The sequence below is a fragment of the Pleurodeles waltl genome, chromosome 3_1 (assembly GCF_031143425.1).
Source record: "Pleurodeles waltl isolate 20211129_DDA chromosome 3_1, aPleWal1.hap1.20221129, whole genome shotgun sequence".
Classification (NCBI taxonomy): domain Eukaryota; kingdom Metazoa; phylum Chordata; class Amphibia; order Caudata; family Salamandridae; genus Pleurodeles; species Pleurodeles waltl.
In genome coordinates, this window is record NC_090440.1 from 72,535,961 (window position 1) to 72,562,349 (window position 26,389).

The following is a 26,389-nucleotide window of genomic DNA, read 5'->3' on the forward strand; positions in this document are numbered from 1 at the left end:
ATCATTTTTCTCTACCCAGTGAAGTGTTTATCCAGATCCAGGATGCTGAGAGAGAGCACCATCTTGACACATATTGATATTGACCAGTAATGTCTTTATGACGTTGTAATAATATCCTTTTCTGAATTATACTCTTTGCTTGAATTGATCGTCTTGATCCATCTTCTTAAGTTCTCATGCTCTTGAACTCTTTTTATTACCACGACCCCCATTCCTTTTCTTCTTCTTCATACTTACCGCACCCTCCACCATTCTACCCTGCCTTACTATCGCCACACGTTTCCACATCCCTCTTATTAAAATATAAGAAAGTATATTGCTGTACTATCTTTTTAGACTTTCAAACCAAGACTGTATATTGCAAATCTTTTCAAAAAGAGTTGTTTCAAAAAGGACTATTGCATCATCTACAAGGTCATCAGAAGTGCATTAAAGTAAAAAAACAGAAGGCAAGCTTTCTCCATCTAGGATCCCACAATATGGAACTACATCCTCACAGACATCCAACCTGCATCCACCCCCTAACAATTCAGGAAGAAGCTGACGACCCATCTGTTCCAGGACCATTACACCTTCTCCCACTCACATACTAGGAATCCATCTACCACCTGCTTCTCTGTCCCTGACCATGAATTGTACCCTAGGACCAAGCCCACAGTTCAGCGCTCTGTGGTTCAAGCTATACAAGCACCATTACTGAGTTATTTCCACTAAAACTCTCCATGCATGATGGTCATATAGTAGCTAGGAGCACCAACGTGCTACGCAAAACCCCTATTTAGTTCTAGAAGAACAGAAGATACAACAAAACTGACACTGGATTAAGAGTTTGCACTATTACAGAAGTAGGTGCTATTAGATTTCGACACATAAAGTGAAAGTGTCTGCTTCAAGGTTTAAAGAGATCTCTACGCATGTCCGGCGTCACTTATGGCAGCTTCGAAGGGGTGGATGAGATTTTCCTGAGAACTAAGATTTGCATCTCGGGTGGTGCATTGAGAAGAGGTGCAAATTTGAGGGAAACTGAAGGAGTGCGCCGGAAACCAGAGCACGCTGATGGACGTTTGAGTATGTTTGGTGCAGCTAATAATGTGCCAATAATATTCCTTACATGGAGGAAGCACTTACTAGACTCCATACTGTGTTAGGGTGGAGTCTTTCTTATGCAGACATTCTCTTTAAAAAAAAAAAATTAATCCCACCCCTTGCAATTAGTGTCCACACCATGAACCTCTGGCTCGACTTCCTTCCCTAGAACAAGGGACTGTGATGACACAGTGATACAGTAAAGTGATAAAACTTGACATGTTGAACTCTGTAATAAAATTTAATTAAAAGGAAATGACATCATAGGCAATGGACGCACTGTTGGCATTAACACCAAATTTTCTATATCTAAATGCACGGAAGGAACTCATCCCATTACTCAAGAATTAAAAAACTGGCAAATCATTACACAACCAAAGCAGACACATTGGACTCCTATTCAAAACAAAGGAAAACCACAAGCAAAAACCGGTTTCCAGAATGCCCCTCCAAGAGTAAGACAACCCAGTCTCTGTATTCCTTCAAACACATATCACAAAGTAAATTTATGGATCTGGTCAAAGCAAGCAGGCCTTCCGGCTGCCCTTCTCACCCTTGTCCAACACACATCTTCAAGAACATTCTTTTATCTACCCCTGCTGCCATACCAGTAAGAAGAATCATCAATAATTATTTAACTATGAGAATCTTTCCAGAAGACTTAAAAACGGTATACATATGCCCGTTATTGAGGAAAACAAACCTCGACCCCCATGACCCCAACAACTGCAGACTGATTACAAACGGACCTTTCCTGTGCACACTGATAAAAAGAGCATCTTTCACCCAGATGTCACAATTAATTGAAGATAACTCCACACTTTCAGACTACCGACGTGAATTCTGTCCGAAGAGGCGCAGAATCTGCCGTCATCGCCATTTGGGATGAACTTTAAAAACACAGTAGACCACAATGGAGTTATCGCACTACTTCTCTTGGACCTCTCAGCTGCCTTTGACACCCTAATACAAAGACTTTACCAAGCCGACATAGAGGGGACTGCTCTTGACTAGATCACATCTTGCGTTCAAAACAGAACAAATGTCACACATAATTCCCCTTTCTCATCCAAACCGTACTTCACAAAAGCAGGGGTCCCTCAAGACTCAGTCATCTCACCCATGCTTTTCAACGTCTACATGAAGTCATTCCCACAATGAGCAATGACTTTCGGCTCTCATGCTACAAATATGCAGATGACACACAAATACTCCGTAAACTGGAGAGCCCCAAAGACACTGGAAACTCACAGCTCTTCAGTTGCCTCACAGCCGTTGATCATAAGATGATATAGAGCCATCTCCAACTGAATGCTTCCAAAATGGAACAACTCACATATGGCGATTGGAAAAATTATGACCCACTCTGCATCTGGCCTGATGATCTGGTACCACCTCCTCAAGTATCTAAGGAAGTAAGAAACCTTGGAATTACCCTGGACTCCAAGTTACCAATGAATGCCAAAGTGGACAAATTAGCAAGATCGAGCTTCATCGCCATGAAAACTCTGTGACGCATCTTCCCCCACCTCTGATTCCCACACAATGTCCAGGCTACTATCTCTCTTGTACTGTCTAAACTGGATTATGCCAATGGCCTCTACCCCTCTGTCTATTATGAAAAGACTACAACTGCCAGACTACTCCTACATGTAAAGCCACAAGCCCACATCTTCTCTGCATTGAGGGCCTTACATTGGTTACCGGTTGTCAGAAGATCCACCTTCAAGCTCCTTTGTATCACCCACAAAACAATACATGGAACAGGACCGCTTTTCATCAGGAATAAAATCACCAAATACATTCAACAAAGGAGCATCTGCTCAAGTTTAGCACCTCACCTCACACCCCCACCTAAAAAGAAAAAGACAATAGGTGGTACATCGTTCTCTGTTCAAGCAGCCAAACTATGGAACTCATTACCCTCAAATATAAGATCCATGGAAAACTATCTTATTTTCAGAAGACTACTTAAGAGTTGTCTCTTTCCTACACAATCACCGTACTTAAAGAGCAATGTACAGCATATTCCTGTGTATGTAAACATTTATAATTGATTATTTTTATATATCTAGATGTGTGTATTTCTTTGTACAAATATGTATATTTACAATTTTTTTCTTACAATATATACATACTCTTTAAGCCTGCTTAACAAATGTATATATTGCTTTAAACTATTCATATATCATTGCATACTTTCCTTATAAGTTGTTTGATTAGATGCTTACGAGTCTGTTTTATTTATCTATCGTAATAAGTAAATATTATCATAACTATTATCTACAACCATTCCACTCCAGAAATATTGAGGAAAAGATAACAAAATGTTATAAAAAAGTACACAAATAAATTACCTTCAAATACTGCAACACTTGAAAGTATGTGTTTATATAGTACAGCTTTAAATCTCAATATATTATCTTCCTAATACATATATTACCTTTCTATGTATTCATGTATCTACATATTTATTGGTTTAGTCAAACTGCAAAAGACTAAACAAACTTCACACTCTCCAATGCACTACTCTGTGTCACCCTATACCTCTCTCATGCTATCTTCTATCTCCATTCTCTAACTCATCCCAAACCTCATTATACTGATATACTCCCCATAATAAACCTCTTAGACTCTTCCCTCCTCTACCCCTACTGGCTCACCCCAAACCTCAGTTTATGACTATGATCTCCCAAACAAGCCTAGTAAATTCTCCCTCATTTATCTCTCCTTGGATCCATCCCAAACCCCATTTTACTACTATGACCCTTATAATCCCTTTCTACAGACTCTTCCCTCCTCCAACTCTCATTTACTCCCCCCAAACCCCATTTTACTACTATGATCTCCCTATCCCTTTCTACAGACTCTTCCCTCCTCCATCTCTCATTTACTCACCCCAAAATTCATCTTACTACTATGATCTCCCAATTAACACTTCTGGATTCTTCCTCTTCTATCCCTTCATTATTCTATTCAATCCAATTAACCAATCAATCAATCAACATTTATAGAGCGTGACTTGTCACCCGGAGGGTCTTAAGGCGTTGGCTGGGGGATGCAGATCATTTGAAGAGCCAGGTCTTGAGGTCCTTACTGAACTGAGCCAGTAAGGGGGACTGCCTGAGGTGGAGCGGCATCGTGTTCCAGGTCTGCGCGGCGAGGTAGGAGAAGGAACGCCCTCCAGTTCTTCCAGATCCTGGGGATAGTGGCGAGGGCCAGTTGGGCAGAGCGGCGTTGCCTCGAGGGTGTGTAGAAGGCAAGGCGGTGGGTGAGGTAGGCAGGTCCGATGTTGTGAAGGGCCTTGTACGTGTGTGTCAGGAGTTTGAAAGTGATGCGTTTGTTGACGGGGAGCCAGTGTTGACCTCTTAGGTGGGCAGAGATGTGGCTGTGGCAGGCATGTCCAGGATCAGTCTGGCACCGGCATTCTGTATTCTCTGGAGTCTTGTTTGGAGTTTCTTGTTGATTCCGGCATAGAATGTGTTGCAGTTGTTGAGTTTATTGCTGAAGAGTGCCTGGGTGACTGTTCTTCTTGCATCAATGGGGATCCACTTGACGATCTTCCGGAGCAGGCGGAGAGTGTGGAAGAATGAGGATGAGACAGCATTGACTTGGTGGGCCATGGACAGTGACTAGTTGAGAATGATGCTGAAGTTGCATTGTGGTCGGTAGGAGATGGGCCCAGAATGAGGATCTCTGTCTTGTCCAACTTGAGGTTGATGCAGTTGTCTCTCATCCAGTTGGTGACTGCCTTTATTCCGAAGTGAAAGTTCTTTTTGGCTGTTGATGGTTCTTCGGTGAGGAAGAAAATGAGCTGTGTGTCGTCATCGTATGAGAGGATGTTGAGCCTATGGCGTCTTAAGGTCTCTGCGAGCACGGTCATGTAGACATTGAAGAGGGTGGGGCTCAAGGAGGGGCCTTGGGGAACTCTGCATCTGGTTTCCATCGGCTTCGAAGTGAAAGGTGCCTGACTCTCTTGGTTTGGCCAGTGAGGAAGGAGAGGATCCACTCCAGGGCTTTGCCACGGATGCTGGCGTCATGTAGTCTGGTGCACAAGGTGGTGTGGGAGATGGTTTTGAAAGCGGCAGAGAGGTTGAGGAGGATGAGGGCAGCTGTTTCGTCATGGCCCAGTAGGGTGCGGATGTCATCTGTGGCTGCTAGGAGTGCGGTTTTGGTGCTGTAGTTGCTCCTGAATCCGGATTGAGAGGAGTCAAGGATGTGGGTGGTCTTGTTGAACTTGGTGAGCTGTGCGTTGATCGCTTTTTCAATTACCTTGGCTGGAAAAGGGGGCAGTGAGATTGGTCTATAGTTTTTCACCTCTGTTGGGTTTGCGGGGATTCTTCAGTAGGGGATTCATCTCTGCATGTTTCAAGACGTCCAGGAAGGTGGCGGTCTCGATGGAGTGGTTGATGGTATGGCAAAGTTCAGATGCGATGATGGCGCCGGCTTGATTGAAGATATGGTGGGGCATGGGTCCGACGGTGCCCCAGAGTGGATGGGATTTATGAGCTTCAGGGTGGCTTCTGGGTGAGGAAGGTCCTCTGGTTCATGATCAGTTGGTGGTTGTAATCCGTGGTGGTGCTAGTGGGAGGTCCATTGAGGCGAGGGCATGGGGGAACGATGAAATCGGCCAGGGCTTCGTTGAAGGGTGGGTAGGGTACGGGGGGTCTGTGGATGAGGGTGCCACAGAGGGTGGTGTTTGGATTTGTCTGGATCTGAAAGTACAGGTGTTTGGCGACGGGGGCCTTGACATCGACGCATGAGGCAGAGTGAGTTTTAGTGAACAATGGTAAAACCTCCTCCTGGTCGGTTGACACGGTCTTGGTGTATGATCTTGTAGCTGTCGGGGATAGCAGTGGTGATGTCCGGTGAAGAGGAGGTGGTAATCGAAATCTCTGTGAAGAAGGCGACGTTGGGGCGATGGAGTCGAGGAGATCCCAAACTTATATTGCGTGCTTGATGAGGGAGCGAGTGTTGAGTAGTATACATCTGAAGTGTCCAGGTGTTCCAGCGGAGGGGGGTATTAGTGTGCGAGGACAGATGAAGGTGCAGTTGCGGCTGGAGAACGGGCTGTGTGTGTTCTTGGGTGAGGTGCAGTGGTAGGCAGTGGAGCCTCTGGTATTGAGGTCGTGCAGGCGTCGTATCGATGGAAGGTGTGGGAACCAGGGTCCGTGGGGCGGTCTAGGCGCGGACGGTCTTGCCTTTGGCACTCCACCTGCACGGCCACACAGCAGCCACTATAAGGAGAGGTTGCTCAACTTCCAAAACACGGTGCTGGGAGGGGGGTGGGGCCGCAGGGGCAGCAGCAGTAGGAGAAGCGCTAGGATCGCCGAAGGAGGCGAAAAGCGGGGCAAAAGGGCAAATGAGGCAAAAAGAGCGAAAAGAGGCAGAAAAGAGTTAATTAAAGGAAAGAAAGGCAAAAAGGCAGGAGAGAGACAGAAGGCCACCACTGACCACCAGGGGTGAGGTGCAGGTGGGGGCCTGCAGGTGGAGGAGGGCCTTGAACACCCAGAGGCAGTCAGGCTCAGAGGACGCCGGGCAGCAATAGGTGGTGTTAACAGACACACATGTCCACAGCTTGAATTAACTCACGTTTCTCTACACCAGTACTAATACTGTACTCATATTTCTCTATACTGATCCACCAGTAATACTTTTAGTGAGTGCTATATAAATACAAGTACAATTCATAAATCTCTATAAAAAAGGAAGGCATAGACCTCTTTCCTGAAATGTCCTGAGTTACTGCTGTACTTAATCAGCACTGTGGTCTATTAAAAAGACCAGCAAGGAGCAGGCACCCGCTGGGCTGCAGGATGGCAGAGATCAAAGGGGGCCTTCCAAGGAGTCAGTGAAAGCCCAAGGTGATCTGTGGGCACCCGCGGCGGCCTAGGAGTGCGCGCGCCCGCCCAAGTGCCTCGCGCAGAACCGAGGGTTCACACACCTGTGCATACCAATGAATATGTCCTTGTGTGACGTAAGTGGTGCTCATGTGAAGCGCTCCAATACGTTCGGGTCGAGTTTGCGCTATATAAAACAGCCCAAAAAAAATGTAAGCCCCTTTCTCCTGAATCCAGTGTAAAAACTCCGAATAGCGTTCATTGTCATTCCGTGCGCAGCCGCAGGGCCGGCGGGGACATTCTTACAGATGTGCGGGAGCGCAGCGGGAGAACTCGGCAATTTCCAAATGTGAATTATTTTGTGACAGACATGATCGGAGCTGGCTTTTTGCCCCTTTCCACTGAAGCAGTCTGTTCCAGGCCGAATATTGTTTTTTTGAATTGGAAAGCACCGGCTGTTTCTGACTCGTTCGCTCTTCGCAGTGAATATTTAATCAGTTTCACTCAAACTTGTTTTGTTTTCTCCAGATTGAGGGAATAGGTGTGAAGAGGGAGGCGTCTGGGAAAGTCTCGGATTGGGACCAAGAAAATAATTGAGGACCCCGGAAAAATGTGGCCCACATTTGTGGATCATGAACTTTTGCGAAACATTGCTTGGTTAGTATCAGACGGTTCATTTTTGGAGAAATTTGTCACGATTGAAAGGTTTTAAAGCCAGTAGGACCAATAACATTGATCAAAACATTGGTTCAAACCTGGCCCTTGCTACTTCATTAAGAGCAGAAGGCTGGAGACTCATCAGAACATGGAGCTGGGTCTCTGCTTCTGGCCTGGGAAGTAGGCAGAGGCTTGGGACATTGAGGTGTTGGCCTGGTCGGTGGTTGGGCCACTAAAACCCTAGGCTTCTTAGTGCTGCATTCCTCCTAGGCAAGCAGGGCATTGGGAAGCTAGCCAAGGCCACTGTAGCCTGAGCTGCAGTCTGCTTGGGTTTCAGGCTTGGCGGGGAAGTCTTCAGTTCTCTTCAGAATCCTTCAGGTCATAGGTGAGGGCGGCTGTGCCAGCATTGTCCACATGGAGAACTCCCTCTGTGCAGTCAGCAGTTTACCTTCCCCACTTCACCTGTTTGGTTCCTGTGACTGATCCAGGAGTGAGTCAGGACAGATTCTTAATGCCTCCCTGGTGCCCCCTATAAACTGTGAAGCTGTTTTGACATAGAGACTCAAGCTAAGAGCCAGGAGCTGTAAAATAAAACAATATTTAATTATCGTTTTATTTTACAGCTGCTGGCTCAGCCAGCAACAAGTGCAGGGAGGAGCGGGGCTGGGCCACGGGGGGCAGCACAGGGGAGAGGTAGTGGAGTCTGTGCACTTTAAGTGCGCATGTGTGTTTAGCCGGCCGTCTTAGGCTGGCCAAACACTCCTACACATTTAGGTTTCTCCATCCGGGTTGGAGAAACTGCACAGACGCCCATGCAGTGTCTGAGCGGCAGGCCAAGCCGCTCAGACCAATCCTGGCAATGCTCTCAGGCTAGGTTTAGCATGAGAGCAGCGCCAGGATTGCTGGGGAGTCTGTGCATGTGTTTCAGTGAATGCTGGGACATCAGAAGAGGTGTGCGAGGCAGCTGGCGGCATCTGTGAAGGTAATTTTTTTAAAAAAATATCTTTTTTTATTACCCCCACCACGCCCCCATGCCCTACCCCTGCCTGCCGCAACCGCCGCTGGACTCAAGCTTCTTCAGAAGCTCTTCTCCTCGAATCACGTCAGCCCATCCCCACGATCCAAAAAGTTTAATGCCTCAGGGACACAGCTCTAAATGTTTTAAACGTAAATAGATCATCAGGTTCAAGATTTTTCTTGAATTATGGGACTTGTACTTTTCATTGAATAATGGCATTAAGAATAGAACACAGATCCCAAAAATGAAAAATAAAAATCCTGGCCCCAACAAGCTACTCACTGGGGGACCGTTTTGTCCCCCATCTCTGTGACTTGGGTACATCGGTGTAAGAGGGGTGCCTTGGGCCCTAGAGCAGGCAATTGGAAAGCAACAGACTGCAATTATCATGGTTCAGAGAACTTCTCAGCCCCTTAGACTCCTGGGCCACTGCACAATTCATTTGTATGCTCCCGTGTTGGGAAATGGTTTAGGGCTGAGCTCTCAAATTTCCGATGTCCATTCGTGACTCACTTATCCACAAAAACTTTTTGCTTTTCATTCTGAAACTGAACTCTTGCTTATCCCATTACCAAAACAGGTCTACAATTCCCACAACACAAAACCAAACCTGGACTGGATAAGCTACTCGGGCATGGACCTGAGAAACTTGGTATCTCTTGTTTTGTGACTTGCCCAAAACAGTTCTGTCAATGTTCACAGGTGTATGCGTGGGTAGTTCACTCAGTTTAGAATTTTCCATTGAATTCTGGGGCTCGTAGCTCCGATTTAATAATGGGATAATAATGACTCCACATCCTGGAATGAAAAAATGAAAAAACACATCTGGAATGGATAATCTACTGTGGGCTAAACCCTTAAGACTTGTGCATTCTGCAAGGCATGGCCCCCCTACCACACCCCATCACACCTGTGATGTGGTAACAGTTGTATAGCGAGGGTGGCAGGCTCATCAATGCAGGCAAAGACTGAAAGATGGTTGGTCAGTGGGGAAGGTAGTTATGAGAGAGTCTTAAAAGTTACATTTAATGTTAAGATTCCCATATAGAATTACTAAATGCAAAAACCACTGGAAAGGACTGTGAAGTCGGTACAGGTATTTTTGGAGTGATTGTAGTGAAGCCTCTAAGGCTACAACCTGTATCCAGTACCCCATGGGCACATCTCTCAACCCTCTGCCCCTTCATGTCCCGGCAACTACAGACCCATCTCCTTGCTTCCAGTTAAGGGTAAGGTACTGGAAAAACATATTAACCAAACCCTTTCACTATATTTGGAGGAGAACTAGCTTCTCATCCCCACCCAGACTGGTTTCCGCCCACAACATAGTACAGAAAGCGCGCTATTAGCCGTAACAGAAGAGTTGAAAATACTCCTAGACAAAGGAGGTACTGCAGCTATCATTCTCCTTGACCTGAGTGCAGCTTTTGACACAGTGGACCATGAGACCCTGATGCTCAGGATGAGTGAAATAGGAATTAAAGATGGAGCACTGAACTGGCTCTACTCATTTATGAAAGAAAGGTCGTGTCTAATCTGGGAACCCCTTGTTATTCTGATGTCTTTCCTCCAAACTGTGGGGTCCCCCAAAACACTTTGAGCCCCACACTTTTACGCTCCTTGGCAGATATAGAGAGGGAATTTGGAGTGTTGATTATTTCCTACGCTGATGACACCCAACTGATGGTCTCCCTTTTCACAATAACAACTAGCCCTCTGATTGAAAAAAGTGGCAAGTTGAATGGCAAATTGTTCACTTGAGTTGAATGGAGATAAAGCTGATAATCCTAGGAAACAAACCAATGCTGCAAACAGGTATCGGATGGCCACATTCCACAAAGAGCCTAGGCATGTGGCTGGATAGCTCGTTATCCATGGAGGCCAGGTAAAGAAATTAACAGCATCCTGTTTTGGCATGATCAGAATATTGCATAAAATCTTAGACCTTTTACCCATACAAACGTGGAGAACAGTCTGGGCTATGAGAACTCCTTGTATTTGGACTCACCTAAATAGGTAATAAAGAGACCCCAGTAAGACCAGAACACAGCTGCAAGGATAATCTTCAAGCTACCCGGCACTTCTCTGTAAAAAATGCACTGGCGATCTATGGAGGAGAGAATCAAGTTTAAGGCACTTCGGCACACATGGAAATTTGCCATAAAGGGCCTCCTGGTACCATACACTCTGCGTAGGACCTTATGAGCTTCCAAGGCACAACTACTTAAAGTGCCATGAATCCAAAGGGTCAGATGGGGAGGCAGATCCTTCTCGCATCTGAGCCCAAAGCGCTACTGATCCCGAAGCGCTAGAATTTAATGCCCCTGGATTTGAGATATGAAACGAATGAGCGAACCTGGTGATAGCCCCAGGAACATTAGCTATATACTGTCCCTGCATTTTGCGTGCTCACTAGGACTCACTCGGTGCTGGGAAGCCGTTGGGTAGCTAGTAAAGTATAGTATAGTACTGCATAGTATAGTTACTAGAGGTACCAGAGGGCCGAAGGCCACATATTGTAGCTTATGACTACTGGTGATGAAGATACCGCACATCATTGGGTGTGACCCAGGCCAATGCCATGTGTGAGTGCAGGGTGTGGCATCTGCCAGTGTGCGTGCAGGGTGTGGCGTCTGCCAGTGTGAGCTCAGGGTGTGGCGTCTGCCAGTGTGAGGGCAGGGTGTGGCGTCTGCCAGTGTGAGCGCAGGGTGTGGCGTCTGCCAGTGTGAGCGCTGGGTGTGGGGTGTGGCATCTGCCAGTGTGAGCGCAGGGTGTGGCATCTGCCAGTGTGAGCGCAGGGTGTGGGGTGTGGCGTCTGCCAGTGTTAGCGCAGGGTGTGGGGTATGGCGTCTGCCAGTGTGAGCGCAGGGTGTGGGGTGTGGCGTCTGCCAGTGTTAGCGCAGGGTGTGGGGTGTGGCGTCTGCCAGTGTGAGCGCAGGGTGTGGGGTGTGGCGTCTGCCTGTGTGAGCGCAGGGTGTGGGGTGTGGCGTCTGCCAGTGTTAGCGCAGGGTGTGGGGTGTGGCGTCTGCCAGTGTGAGCGCAGGGTGTGGGGTGTGGCGTCTGCCTGTGTGAGCGCAGGGTGTGGGGTGTGGCGTCTGCTTCTGTGAGCGCAGGGTGTGGCGTCTGCCTCTGTGCTGGGAAGCCGTCGGGTAGCTAGTAAAGTATAGTATAGTACTGCATAGTATAGTTACTAGAGGTACCAGAGGGCCGAAGTCCACATATTGTAGCTTATGACTACTGGTGATGAAGATACCGCACATCATTGGGTATGACCCAGGCCAATGCCATGTGTGAGTGCAGGGTGTGGCATCTGCCAGTGTGCGTGCAGGGTGTGGCGTCTGCCAGTGTGAGTGCAGGGTGTGGCATCTGCCAGTGTGAGCGCAGGGTGTGGGGTGTGGCGTCTGCCAGTGTGAGCGCAGGGTGTGGGGTGTGGTGTCTGCCAGTGTGAGCGCAGGGTGTGGGGTGTGGCATCTGCCAGTGTGAGCGCAGGTTGTGGGGTGTGGCGTCTGCCAGTGTGAGCGCAGGGTGTGGCGTCTGCCTGTGTGAGCGCAGGGTGTGGGGTGTGGCGTCTGCCTCTGTGATCGCAGGGTGTGGCGTCTGCCTCTGTGTGCCCAGGGTGTGGCGTCTGCCTGTGTGAGCCCAGGGTGTGGCGTCTGCCTCTGTGAGCCCAGGGTGTGGCGTCTGCCTGTGTGAGCCCAGGGTGTGGCGTCTGCCTGTGTGAGCCCAGGGTGTGGCGTCTGCCTGTGTGAGCCCAGGGTGTGGCGTCTGCCTCTGTGAGCCCAGGGTGTGGCGTCTGCCTGTGTGAGCCCAGGGTGTGGCGTCTGCCTGTGTGAGCCCAGGGTGTGGCGTCTGCCTCTGTGAGCCCAGGGTGTGGCGTCTGCCTGTGTGAGCCCAGGGTGTGGCGTCTGCCTGTGTGAGCCCAGGGTGTGGCGTCTGCCTCTGTGAGCCCAGGGTGTGGCGTCTGCCTGTGTGAGCCCAGGGTGTGGCGTCTGCCTCTGTGAGCCCAGGGTGTGGCGTCTGCCTGTGTGAGCCCAGGGTGTGGCGTCTGCCTCTGTGCTGGGAAGCCGTCGGGTAGCTAGTAAAGTATAGTATAGTACTGCATAGTATAGTTACTAGAGGTACCAGGGGGCCGAAGTCCACATATTGTAGCTTATGACTACTGGTGATGAAGATACCGCACATCATTGGGTATGACCCAGGCCAATGCCATGTGTGAGTGCAGGGTGTGGCATCTGCCAGTGTGCGTGCAGGGTGTGGCGTCTGCCAGTGTGAGTGCAGGGTGTGGCATCTGCCAGTGTGAGCGCAGGGTGTGGGGTGTGGCGTCTGCCAGTGTGAGCGCAGGGTGTGGGGTGTGGTGTCTGCCAGTGTGAGCGCAGGGTGTGGGGTGTGGCATCTGCCAGTGTGAGCGCAGGTTGTGGGGTGTGGCGTCTGCCAGTGTGAGCGCAGGGTGTGGCGTCTGCCTGTGTGAGCGCAGGGTGTGGGGTGTGGCGTCTGCCTCTGTGATCGCAGGGTGTGGCGTCTGCCTCTGTGTGCCCAGGGTGTGGCGTCTGCCTGTGTGAGCCCAGGGTGTGGCGTCTGCCTCTGTGAGCCCAGGGTGTGGCGTCTGCCTGTGTGAGCCCAGGGTGTGGCGTCTGCCTGTGTGAGCCCAGGGTGTGGCGTCTGCCTCTGTGAGCCCAGGGTGTGGCGTCTGCCTGTGTGAGCCCAGGGTGTGGCGTCTGCCTGTGTGAGCCCAGGGTGTGGCGTCTGCCTCTGTGAGCCCAGGGTGTGGCGTCTGCCTGTGTGAGCCCAGGGTGTGGCGTCTGCCTCTGTGAGCCCAGGGTGTGGCGTCTGCCTCTGTGAGCCCAGGGTGTGGCGTCTGCCTCTGTGAGCCCAGGGTGTGGCGTCTGCCTGTGTGAGCCCAGGGTGTGGCGTCTGCCTGTGTGAGCCCAGGGTGTGGCGTCTGCCTGTGTGAATGCAGGGTGTGGTGTCTGCCTGAGTGAGTGCAGGGTGTGGCTTTCTGTATGCAGTCTGTATGAGTGCGGGGTGACCAGTGCATATGGATCAATGAGGATTTACCGTATGCCTGCGTGACTGCAATGCACTAAGGTGCAATATGTCGGTGCCTGTTGTGAGGGCAGTGTGAGGCGATGGTGTGCACGGTGAGTGGCGTGCCAGTGCGAGTGCAGGAGGAGCACTGTGCATGAATGAGAGAAGGTAAGGTGCGCCTGTGTGAGTACAGGTTGAGTAGTATGTATGGTTTCGGTGTGTATGTGAGTGCAGTGTGAGGTGAAGCGCTGTTTGTGATTTTGAGTTGCACCCCCTTGGTTTCAAATGTAAATAACAATGTGGGAAGATGTTTTTCTTCTTCAGGATGGACAACATTAATTATATTTTCACATGCAACTTCCCGATTGGGTTTGAAGTAATCGACTTAGTTCGGGTGGAGGAGTTGCCAATCAGCCTTCCCCTCATCACTCCTAATCTTGACAACTGTGAGTTCAAGGTGTGCTTGTGTGACTGCAGAGGAAGGCATGTACCTGTGTGACTGTAGGGCGGTGGGGAAGGTGCCTGTGTCACTGAAAGAAGAGGAGTGGGCCTTTGTGAGTGATGATGTAGAGTAATGCATCTGAGTACACGATTTATGAGTGTCTGAAGGTACAGTGTGAGGGGAGAGTCTACGAGTGGATTGTGTGAGGGTGTGTCAGCACTTGTGCAAGGTAGTGTATCAGTTCAGGGAGAGAGAAGAGAAGAGTATTTGTGAGAGTGCATGTTGCCATGGGAGTGTCTGTACAAGTGCAGTGTGAGAAATGTCCCTCAGTGCTGCCTTTCAGTGTATATTGTGAGTGCAGGGTGAGTGGAGTGATTGTATTAGTGCAGGGGCGAGGTGTGTATGAATACGAGTGTATTATCAGTTGTGCCTCTATGAATATGGTTGTAGCTGCGTAACTGCAGGGCGAGGGGTGTACCTTAGTGAGCGCTGGGTGGGAGGTGTGACTTAGTGAGTTAACAAGGAGTGGTGCCTGTGTGAGTGTAGACTGAGCAATGTGCCAGTGTCAATTAGAATAATTAGTGTGCCTGCATGATTGCAAGGTGAGTAATATACCTTAGTGCATGGTTTCAGTATATATTACTGCAGAGTGAAAGGAGTGCCTGTATGAGTGTAGAGTGTGAGGGGAGTGTCTGTATGAGTGTAGAGTGTGAGGGGAGTGCCTGTATGAGTGTAGAGTGTGAGGGGAGTGCCTGTATGAGTGTAGAGTGTGAGGGGAGTGTCTGTATGAGTGTAGAGTGTGAGGGGAGTGCCTGTATGAGTGTAGAGTGTGAGGGGAGTGTCTGTATGAGTGTATAGCATGAGGGGAGTGCCTGTATGAGTGTAGAGTGTGAGGGGAGTGTCTGTATGAGTGTAGAGTGTGAGGGGAGTGTCTGTATGAGGGTAGAGTGTGAGGGGAGTGCCTGTATGAGGGTAGAGTGTGAGTGTAGTGTCTGTATGAGTGTAGAGTGTGAGGGGAGTGTCTGTATGAGTGTAGAGTGTGAGAGGAGTGCCTGTATGGGTGTAGAGTGTGAGGGGAGTGCCTGTATGAGTGTAGAGTGTGAGGGGAGTGTCTGTATGAGTGGAGTATCTGTATGAGTGTAGAGTGTGAGAGGAGTGCCTGTATGAGTGTAGAGTGTGAGGGGAATGTCTGTATGAGTGTAGAGTATGAGGGGAGTGTTTGTATGAGTGTAGAGTGTGAGGGGAGTGCCTGTATGAGTGTGAAGGGAGTGTCTGTATGAGTGTAGAGTGTGAGCGGAGTGCCTGTTTGAGTGTAGAGTGTGAGGGGAGTGCCTGTATGAGTGAGGAGTGTGAGGGTAGTGTCTATATGAGTGTAGAGTGTGAGGGGAGTGCCTGTATGAGTGTAGAGTGTGAGGGGAGTGTCTGTATGAGTGTAGAGTGTGAGGGGTATGTCTATGAGTGTAGAGTGTGAGGGGAGTGCCTGTATGAGTGTATAGTTTGAAGGGAGTGTCTGTATGAGTGTAGAGTGTGAGGGGAGTGCCTGTATGAGTGTAGAGTGTGAGGGGAGTGTCTGAATGAATGTAGAGTGTGAGGGGAGTGCCTGTATGAGTGTATAGTTTGAAGGGAGTGTCTGTATGAGTGTAGAGTGTGAGGGGAGTGCCTGTATGAGTGTAGAGTGTGAGGGGAGTGTCTGAATGAATGTAGAGTGTGAGGGGAGTGCCTGTATGAGTGTAGAGTGTGGGGGGAGTGCCTGTATTGAGTGTAGAGTGTGAGGTGAGTGTCTGTATGAGTGTAGAGTCTGATGGGAGTGCCTGTATGAGTGTAGAGTGTGAGGGGAGTGCCTGTATGAGTGTATAGTATGAGGAGAGTGTCTGTATGAGTGTAGCGTGTGCTGGGAGTGTCTGTATGAGTGTAGTGGGAAGGGAGTGCCTGTATGAGTGTAGAGTGTGAGGGGAGTGCCTATATGAGTGAGGAGTGTGAGGGGAGTGCCTGTATGAGTGTAGAGTGTGAGGGGAGTGCCTGTATGAGTGTAGAGTGTGAGCGGAGTGCCTGTATGAGTGTAGAGTGTGAGGGGAGTGCCTGTATGAGTGTAGAGTGTGAGGGGAGTGTCTGAATGAATGTAGAGTGAGGGGAGTGCCTGTATGAGTGTAGAGTGTGAGGGGAGTGCCTGTATGAGTGTAGAGTGTGAGGTGAGTGTCTGTATGAGTGTAGAGTGTGAGGTGAGTGCCTGTATGAGTGTAGAGTGTGAGGGGAGTGTCTGAATGAATGTAGAGTGAGGGGAGTGCCTGTATGAGTGTAGAGTGTGAGGGGAGTGCCTGTATGAGTGTAGAGTGTTAGGTGAGTGTCTGTATGAGTGTAGAGTGTGAGGGGAGTGCCTGTATGAGTGAGGAGTGTGAGGGTAGTGTCTGTATGAGTGTAGAGTGTGAGGGGAGTGCCTGTATGAGTGTAGAGTGTGAGGGGAGTGTCTGTATGAGTGTAGAGTGTGAGGGGTATGTCTATGTGTGTAGAGTGTGAGGGGAGTGCCTGTATGAGTGTATAGTTTGAAGGGAGTGTCTGTATGAGTGTAGAGTGTGAGGGGAGTGCCTGTATGAGTGTAGAGTGTGAGGGGAGTGTCTGAATGAATGTAGAGTGTGAGGGGAGTGCCTGTATGAGTGTATAGTTTGAAGGGAGTGTCTGTATGAGTGTAGAGTGTGAGGGGAGTGCCTGTATGAGTGTAGAGTGTGAGGGGAGTGTCTGAATGAATGTAGAGTGTGAGGGGAGTGCCTGTATGAGTGTAGAGTGTGGGGGGAGTGCCTGTATTGAGTGTAGAGTGTGAGGTGAGTGTCTGTATGAGTGTAGAGTCTGATGGGAGTGCCTGTATGAGTGTAGAGTGTGAGGGGAGTGCCTGTATGAGTGTATAGTATGAGGAGAGTGTCTGTATGAGTGTAGCGTGTGCTGGGAGTGTCTGTATGAGTGTAGTGGGAAGGGAGTGCCTGTATGAGTGTAGAGTGTGAGGGGAGTGCCTATATGAGTGAGGAGTGTGAGGGGAGTGCCTGTATGAGTGTAGAGTGTGAGGGGAGTGCCTGTATGAGTGTAGAGTGTGAGCGGAGTGCCTGTATGAGTGTAGAGTGTGAGGGGAGTGCCTGTATGAGTGTAGAGTGTGAGGGGAGTGTCTGAATGAATGTAGAGTGAGGGGAGTGCCTGTATGAGTGTAGAGTGTGAGGGGAGTGCCTGTATGAGTGTAGAGTGTGAGGTGAGTGTCTGTATGAGTGTAGAGTGTGAGGCGAGTGTCTGTATGAGTGTAGAGTGTGATGGGAGTGCCTGTATGAGTGTAGAGTGTGAGGGGAGTGCCTGTATGAGTGTATAGTATGAGGAGAGTGTCTGTATGAGTGTAGCGTGTGCTGGGAGTGTCTGTATGAGTGTAGTGGGAGGGGAGTGCCTGTATGAGTGTAGAGTGTGAGGGGAGTGCCTATATGAGTGAGGAGTGTGAGGGGAGTGCCTGTATGAGTGTAGAGTGTGAGGGGAGTGCCTGTATGAGTGTAGAGTGTGAGAGGAGTGTCTGTATGAGTGTAGAGTGTGATGGGAGTGCCTGTATGAGTGTAGAGTGTGAGGGGAGTGCCTGTATGAGTGTATAGTATGAGGAGAGTGTCTGTATGAGTGTAGCGTGTGCTGGGAGTGTCTGTATGAGTGTAGTGGGAGGGGAGTGCCTGTATGAGTGTAGAGTGTGAGGGGAGTGCCTATATGAGTGAGGAGTGTGAGGGGAGTGCCTGTATGAGTGTAGAGTGTGAGGGGAGTGCCTGTATGAGTGTAGAGTGTGAGAGGAGTGTCTGTATGAGTGTAGAGTGTGATGGGAGTGTGTATAGGAGCGGAGGGTGACGAAATGTGTGAGGGCAGAGTGAGGACTTTGCATGTAGAAATGTGCCATGAGCCACTGTGTCTTGTGAATATACTGTAAGAAGTGTGCACATGTGAATGTATGGACAGCTGGAGAGCAGTGCACCTCTTGGTGTAGGCTGCGGAATGTGACTGCGGGGTGAGGGATGTGTCTTCCTAAGTGTGGTGTGTGTTGCCTGTGTGCATGCATGGTAAGCAGCGTGGCTGAGTAAATGTAGTGCGAGTGGTGAGCAGGGTTCTGCACATTAAAAACCTGGTCTTCTGGGATTGTGAGTGCTTGTTTCTAAGATGACTCTGATGTTTGTATTGAGATTCACTGCTGGGGCTAATAATAAACAAGTCACAGTGGTACAGAGAGCATTCAGAGGTGGCAGCTTCACTGAACTGGCTCCTTTTTGCAGCTGCCGCTAGACCTTATGTGATCAACCAAGAGCGTTCAGGGGTACTATAGAGAGGGGCTTTGACTCCTCCCACATGTTGGTGGACAGAGGGACATGTTTTGATTTAGTAGAAGTCGTTTGCTTCCACAGAGAAAGTGCTTACCCTCCAGGAGGTGTAATCATTGGTTAATCAAGCAGTGATCCAGTTGTCTATCAAATCTAGCTATTGTTTTACAACAGAGTTTGACCTTTAGGTCAAACCCATGCCACTGCAATGCTATATGTCACCTAGATAATTAAATCCTTATGTGTGTCTCAGGCAGTAGCACAGATGGGAGGATGGCAGTCGGGAGGAATTTGTTGCTGTATTTCAGTCTGAGTCATCTCCCCTCTTCAGTTTCCATCATCTGCTTCAGAGATACCTTAACATTAGAGAATAGTGTTTTTTCTTTCTAATTTCCAGTTTAAAGATTTATGGGCTGGAAGACCTTCCTTTATGCTCCCCTGCTCCCAAAAGTTAAATTAATTATTAATTTTAATGTATTATTTAATTTAAAAAATATATTTTGAATTACCCTTCCCTGAATCCTAAAAAAAACCTTTTTGCTCCTTAACACTACCATTTCCTGAACCATGAAAACTCCTTGCTACCAGTTAATGCTGATATTTCTTGAACTTTAAACAACCCTTACTACAATTTAATGCTACCCTTTCCTGAATCCTAAATTCCCCTCAGTGCTCTAACCGCTACTCTTCCCTGAACCTTAAGAACCTCTTACTACCCCCTAAGACATTACCATTCCCTGAACCTTAAAAACTCCTTTCTACCATTAGTGTTAACCTTCTGTGAACCCTAAAAACCCTTACTCCAACTTAAAGCTATCTTTCTCCAAACCCTAAAAACCTGTTACTGTCCCTAATGCTACTCATCTCTGAACCCTAAAAACCCTTAACACAGATTACATTTACCCTTCCATGAAGTCTAAAACCACCATACTACACCTTAACGCTAACTTTTCCTGAACCCTAACAATCTTACAACTCCTTAACACTACCCTTTTATGAACCCTAAAAAATCCCAACTACTCAATATCACTACCATTCTCTGAATGCTTTATACCCTTTAATGCTACCCGTCCCTGTACCCTACAAATTCTTACACTCCTGTAATGCTACTGATCTTCAAACCCTAAAAACCATAACTACCACTTAACACTATCCTTTCTTTAAAACCTAGAAACCGCTTCTATCACTTAATGCTCTTTCCTGAAGCCTAAAGATGTTACTAGATGTTAATTCTAACATTCCCGAAGCCTAAAAAAACCTTTACTACTCCTTAACGTTACCCTACCGGCAACCCTAAAAAGTCTTACTGCCCTTAATGCTACCTATCTCTGAACCCTAAGAAGATCCTAACCACCCCTCACACCTGCCCACCTATTAACCCCAAAAACCTTTACTACTCCCTTAATGTTACCATTCCGTGAGCCTTAAAAAGTCCTTACTACCCCTTAATGCTACCCTTCCCAGAACCCTACAAACCCCTTACTGCTGCCTTTCCTTAAACACTACAAACCCTTACTATCCCTTAATGATACTGATCCCTGAACCATGAGACCTTAACTACCCCTTAAAGCTACACTTCTTTGAACCCTAAAAACCTCTTACAACTCTTAAGTGTATCCATTACAGAACACTATCCCAACGCTACCTTTCCCTAAACCCTAAAAACCATACTATCCCCTAATGCTACTCATTCCTGAACCCTAAAAAACCTTGCTATCCTTTAATGCTACCCTACCATGAACCATAAAAATCCTTAGTACCCCTTAATGCTACGTGTTCTGGAACTCTAAAAAACCTGACCACGTCTTACACCTGTTCAGGGCTGGACACTTACCTGTGATCCAGATTCTGGCCTCCAAGGGCTTGAGGAACTACCAGCCAGGAATCAAGGCGAGGAAGACCCAAGAACGAAGAGACTGGATGTGCAAATGGAGGAGTGAGGGAAAAAAACAAGTACCACATTTTGTTGCAGTGCTCCTTCCAATTATACTGAGGCCTTTAGAGATTAAAAGAGTAGGAACAAGAAATGACTTCATAATGGTTGGGAAAGTCAGGAAGAAAGCAAGGGATGAACAGCTATGACGGAAAGAATAAAGAAAAGAAACCCTGAAGTGTACTAGCTGCGGAATCACTTTAAAAGGCAGATGCAAACCCTGGGGCAGGTGATTGACATGTTGGATTTGAAGTGAGAAGAAGCAGCTGCCAAGTGCCAACGATTATGAGAGGAAACAGACTCAGGTGAGGGACTCATGCAGACAGTTGTGGCAGGGGCGGCTCCTCCGCAATGGTGGAGTAATGTCACCTCTCCCCCCCCCCCACCCCACCCCCCGGCTAAGAGCCAGCAGCTGTAAAATAAAACAATATTTCATTATCGTTTTATTTTACAGCTCCTGGATCAGCCAGCAGCATGTGCGGGAAGGGGCAGGGCTGGACCCTGGGAGGGGAACTGGAGTCTGTGCAGTAAGTGCGCATGTGTATTTGGCCGCGTCTCAGGTTGGCCAAACACACATGCGCACCTAGGTTTCTTCAACCTGGATGTGTTACACATTGGAGAAACTGCACAGGCTCCAGTGCGCTGTCTGAGCGGGAGACAAAGCCGCTCAGACCAATCCTGGCACTACTTTTGTGCTAGGTTTTGGATGAGAGCAGCTCCAGGATTGCTGGGGAGCCAGTGCTGGTGTCCCAGAGAATGCTGGGGCACAAGAAGAGAAGAGGAGAAAGGCATCGGGAACGGGTATGTTTAAAAAAACATTATTATTTCTCCCATCCCCGTTGTCCCTCCCCACCCCACCCTTGAGATTTGCAGCGGCCACAGCTGAGTTGTGGGCTTCATATGGCATCTTCTGAACTGTCGGACCTCATAAAGTATCACAGACAAGAAGTCGCAGACATGACAATACCTACACATCCCTGAACCAAACAAAAAAACATACTATCCCATAAAGCTCCCCTTCCCTGAACCCTAAAAACTCTACTACAACTTAAACGCGCCCAGCACCAGGAACCCTGCCTCTCCAGCTACCCACAAGTACTCTTCTGCAGATCTTCGAGCCCTGGATCCCAGACGACGCAACTACTTCTGCCTCGCATCTCTGGCTCTTCAACAGGATTGTTCACCTGCCACCGCTATCTCTTCAACTGCAACCTAGGACCACCAGCCCACACAGAAAACCATACGACCCCACCCTGCCGGATGACACCAGCCCGGAATGACTCTGGTGCCTCCTTATCAGTACAAGATCACTCTGCAAACATGCCACTGATGTCTGGGACACCATTTCCACCCTCACCCCGAAGTGTCATCACAGAGACATGGTTCAACCCCTCATCGCCACCACAACCCCACCACCACACCCAAAGGTTACAAGATGAAAGAGCGGGACTGCACCAACTAACACGGAGGCAGCATCGCCATCATCCACAAAGATTCAATCTGCTTCCCCACCACCGACGACGAAACCACACCGGTCATGGAACACTTGAATTTCCAACTCCACACAGACAACAAAACTACAGTCGAAGGCTCCCTTGCCTACAGACCACAGAATGACCTCTGCAACATAATTACAGACTTCATCACCCCGCTCGCCATCAAATCAAACCACTACATCTTCCTTGGAGACCTCAATTTCCACCTGGATGACCCCAACCTCTTGGAATGAATGGACAACATTGGCCTCACCCAATTCGTCACAGACCCCACATACAGAGCAGGACACACACTGGACCCTATCTTCATGTCCAGCAACAGAGTCAAATACAGCCATATCACGGAACTCACCTGGACCGACGTCCACTTCACCATCACAGGACCACCTTACACCACCCCCAACCCTCCAAAGACCTCCTTCTGCATCTGGAGCAAAGTGACTCAAAACCAATGGACAGATGCCCCAATACCACCCAGTCCAACGCTGCAACCAACTTGAAAGTGGCAGTCGAGAATGTCAACATCTGGATCACCAATGCCGCCAACGAGTTGTCCTAATCAAACCAGCAAAAACTCAGAGGTACACTGAACAAACCAGCTGGTACACTCAAGATCTCAGCACAATTAAACGCAGCTCCAAACAACTAAAGAGAAGATGGTGCACCAGCAGAGACAAAACAGACCAAGCCACCCTCAAGTCAGCCCTCAACAAATACCACCAACAACTCAAAATATGCAAAAAGGATGCCCTGGCAGACTGCATCGAGACTAGAGTCAACCACACCAAGGAACTCTTCACCATCATCAAGAGTTCTCCTGCCCAACAGCCACTGACAACTCAATCCCTCCCTCACAGGAACTCTGAAAAGCCCTAGAAAATCACTTCCACAACAAGATATCCACCATCTACAGGAACTTCAAGCCCCAACCTACTGACCTCCTCAGCCTCCCCACTCTTATGGAAGCCTCACCCGAACAACATATCACTGCATGTGAACAGCTCACCACATCGGACACCACAGCCATAATGAACTCCATCCACTCAGTTGCACCCAGCAACCTCTGCCCCCCCCCACCTCTTCAACCTAGGAATCAACAAGATCAGCCACCATCTCACCACCATCCTCAACGCATCCATCGCCACAGTCACCTTTCCTGAGGCATGGAAATACAGAGGTCAGACCTCTCCTCAAGAAACCGTCACAGACCCCAACCGATCTCCAGAACTACCGCCCCATCCCGCTGCTTCTATTTCCCACCACAGTTCTAGAGAAGGCCATCAACCATCAGCTCACCGAACACCTGGCGAGAAACAACATATTAAACTGCTCCGAATCCAGTTTCTGAGCCAACCACACCACCAGGACTATCCTGATCACTGCCACGGATGACATCCACACCCTACTCGACAGAGGAGATTTGGCTGCCCTGATCCTTCTCGACCTCTTCCACCACACACTCATCAAGAGACTGCACCAGTTTGGAATCAAAGGAGATGCACTCAGATGGATTGCATCATTCCTCTCGGAACACATGCAGAGAATCCATCTCCCCCTTCACCTCAAAAACCAAGAGCACTATCTGCAGTGTTTCCCCAAGGTTCATCCCTCAGCCCCACATGACTCCTCTAGCCAACATTGTCAGAACCTACAATATCAACATCATATCTTACTCTGCAGGCCCCTCTCACTCTAGCTGACCCCACCACAATGAAGATCAACTTCCACAACTGCATGAAGAACGCCACAGAATGGATGAAGGAAAACTATGTGAAGCTCAACACGGACAAGGTTGAGGGGCTGATCTTTGGCAACCATACCTTCCTCTGGAACAACACCTGGTGGACCACTGAACTCAGATCCACCCCTACACCAAAGACCACGCCCACAACCTCGGCATCAGCAAACTCACCATGAAATGACAGATCAACACATCCTCCTTAGGTTGCTTCCACCCCCACCACATACTCCAAAGAATCTTCAAATGGCTACTCACAAGCACCAGAAAAACAGCCTTGCAAGCTCTAATCACCAGCCACCTCGACTACGGCAACGCACTGTATGCAGGAGCCACCACCGATCTCATGAGAAGAGTCAAGACGATACAGAATTTGGTGGCCAGATTGATCCACAACCAGTTCAAACTGACCCTGAGGAACCTCCACTGGCTCCCCGCCCAGAAAAGATGCCAATTCAAACTACTGACACGCCTACAAAGCCCTCTAGGACCAAGGACCAGCATACATGAACCACCGCCTGAACCTTTACTCTGGCACCCTCGCCATGGCACAGAAACCTCACATCCACCACAGCTACTGTGGAGGACGCTGCTTTTCCCACCTCACCACCAAGACCAGGTACGGCCCCCCACCTACAAACATCACCCTCGCTGATGGACTTCAGGAAGAGACCAAACACCTGGCTTTCTGACTAAGCCCAGCGCCCAGATACCCTCACGAGTGATAAGCTGCGCTGCAGAAATACCATCTGATTGGCTGAAACATCCGTAAACCCTAAATGCCCTTATTATTCCTTACAACCACCCTTTCCCAAACCCTAACATTCCATAGTAACCCTTAACTCTACCCTTCCCTGAATCAGATATTACTACCCCGTTACACTACCCTTTCCTGAACCCTAAAAACTCTTTACCACTCCTTAATGCAACCTTTCCTTGAACCGCAAAACCCTTATCATCAATGCTACCCTTCTCTGAACCCTACAACTCTCTTAAAACTATCAACCCCTGAATAACAGAAACTCCTAACTATCCCTTAATATTAATCATACCTGAATCCTGAAAATCCTAACTATCCCTTAACACTATGGTGGTCATTATGAACACGGCGGAAACAACCGCCGTGTTCATGCTGGCGGTCAAAACACTGACCGCCAGCAACCCCGGAACCCCGCTGGCCAGATTATGAACTTTTCTGAGAGCCGGTGGGCGGAAACATTGTTTCTGCCCGCCGGCCCACAGAAAGGCTCGGCCAGGACATTGACGGCGGCTCCACATGGAGCCGCCGCCAATGCCTCTGTGCGGCAGGTGCAAATCGGGCAGTGACCTGAGCGACGGGGCTCTGCACCGGTGCCCCTGCACTGCCCATGCAAATTGCATGGGCAGTGCAGGGGCCCCCAGGGGTGCCCCCCGTGGTGTTTCATCCCGCCGCCAGGCTGCCTGATGGCGGGAGCCTGGCGGTGGGTGATGGCTGCTGCTGGCGGCCGTCAACATGCTGCTGGCGGCCGTCAACATGTGCATTATATGGCGGTTCGGCCCGCCATGCCGGCTGGTGGGCCGAACCGCAATGATCATAATAAGGGCCTATGTTCCTTGAACTCTAAAATCCCCTTACTACTCCTTAACACTATCCATCCCTGAACCCTAACAACCCTTACTATCCCTTAATGCTACCCATTACCTGAACCTTTAAAAACGCTTGATACTATTTAATGCAACCCTTGCATGGACCCTAAAAACCCTTACTACCCTTTATGTTAGCTATCCATCAACCTTTTAAAAATCCTTATTACCCATTAGCCCTACACTTCCTGAACTCTTTAAAAACGTATTATCCATTCATGCTACCCATCCCTCAACCTTAAAGAGTTACAGTCCCGCTTAATGCAAGTCATCTCTTGATCCTAAAAATTCTTTACTATCCCTTAATGCCACCCTTACCTCATCCCTAAACACCTTGATGCTCCTTAACACTACCTATCAATGCTCCCTATGAATCCCTTACGCTGCCATTCCTAAAGCCTACAAACTCCTTACTATGCTTTAGTGTTACCATTGCCTGAGTCCTACCAACTCCTTACTACCACTTAACACTACACACCCATGAACCCCAAAACCCTGTTGCTATTCCTTAACTGTACCCATTTCTGAATCCGAAAACTTTACTATCACTTAATTCTAACCTTTCCCTGAACCCTGGAACCCTCTCATGGCCCCTTAATGCTACCCTTCCTTGAACCCTGAAAACTCCTTAATGCTACTCTTTCCTGGCCCTACAAACTCCTTGCTACCCGCACCCTATCCTTTCCTAAACTCTAATGTGCCCCCTAATATCCCTTAATCATACCCTTCCTTGAACCCTAAAAATCCTTTACTACATCTTAATGCTACTCCTCCTTCCCTCCTAAAAACCCCTGGTTGAACCCTTAAAAACTACACCTTAATGCTATTGCTCCCTTAGCCCTAAAAACTCCAGACTACACCTCCCTGAACCCTAAAACCATTTACTGTCCTTTAATTCTATCCTTCCCTGAACCCTAAAGCCCATTGCTACCGCTTAGCACTACCCTCCTAACGCTACCATTTCCTGACCCTACGAACCCCTTACAATTGCTACCTATCACTGAGCACTGAGGGCCACATGTATGCAGCTTTTTATTGGTCCCAAATAGCCTGATTCGGGCCATTTGCAACCAAACAAAAAGCATTTCCCTATTTACAAAACACTATTTTGCGATTCGGTAACCTATTACCAAATCGCAAAATTAGTTTGTAACTTGCTATTAGGAAGGGGGTGCCAAGGTCATCCCTTCCTAATTGCAACTCGCAGGGTGA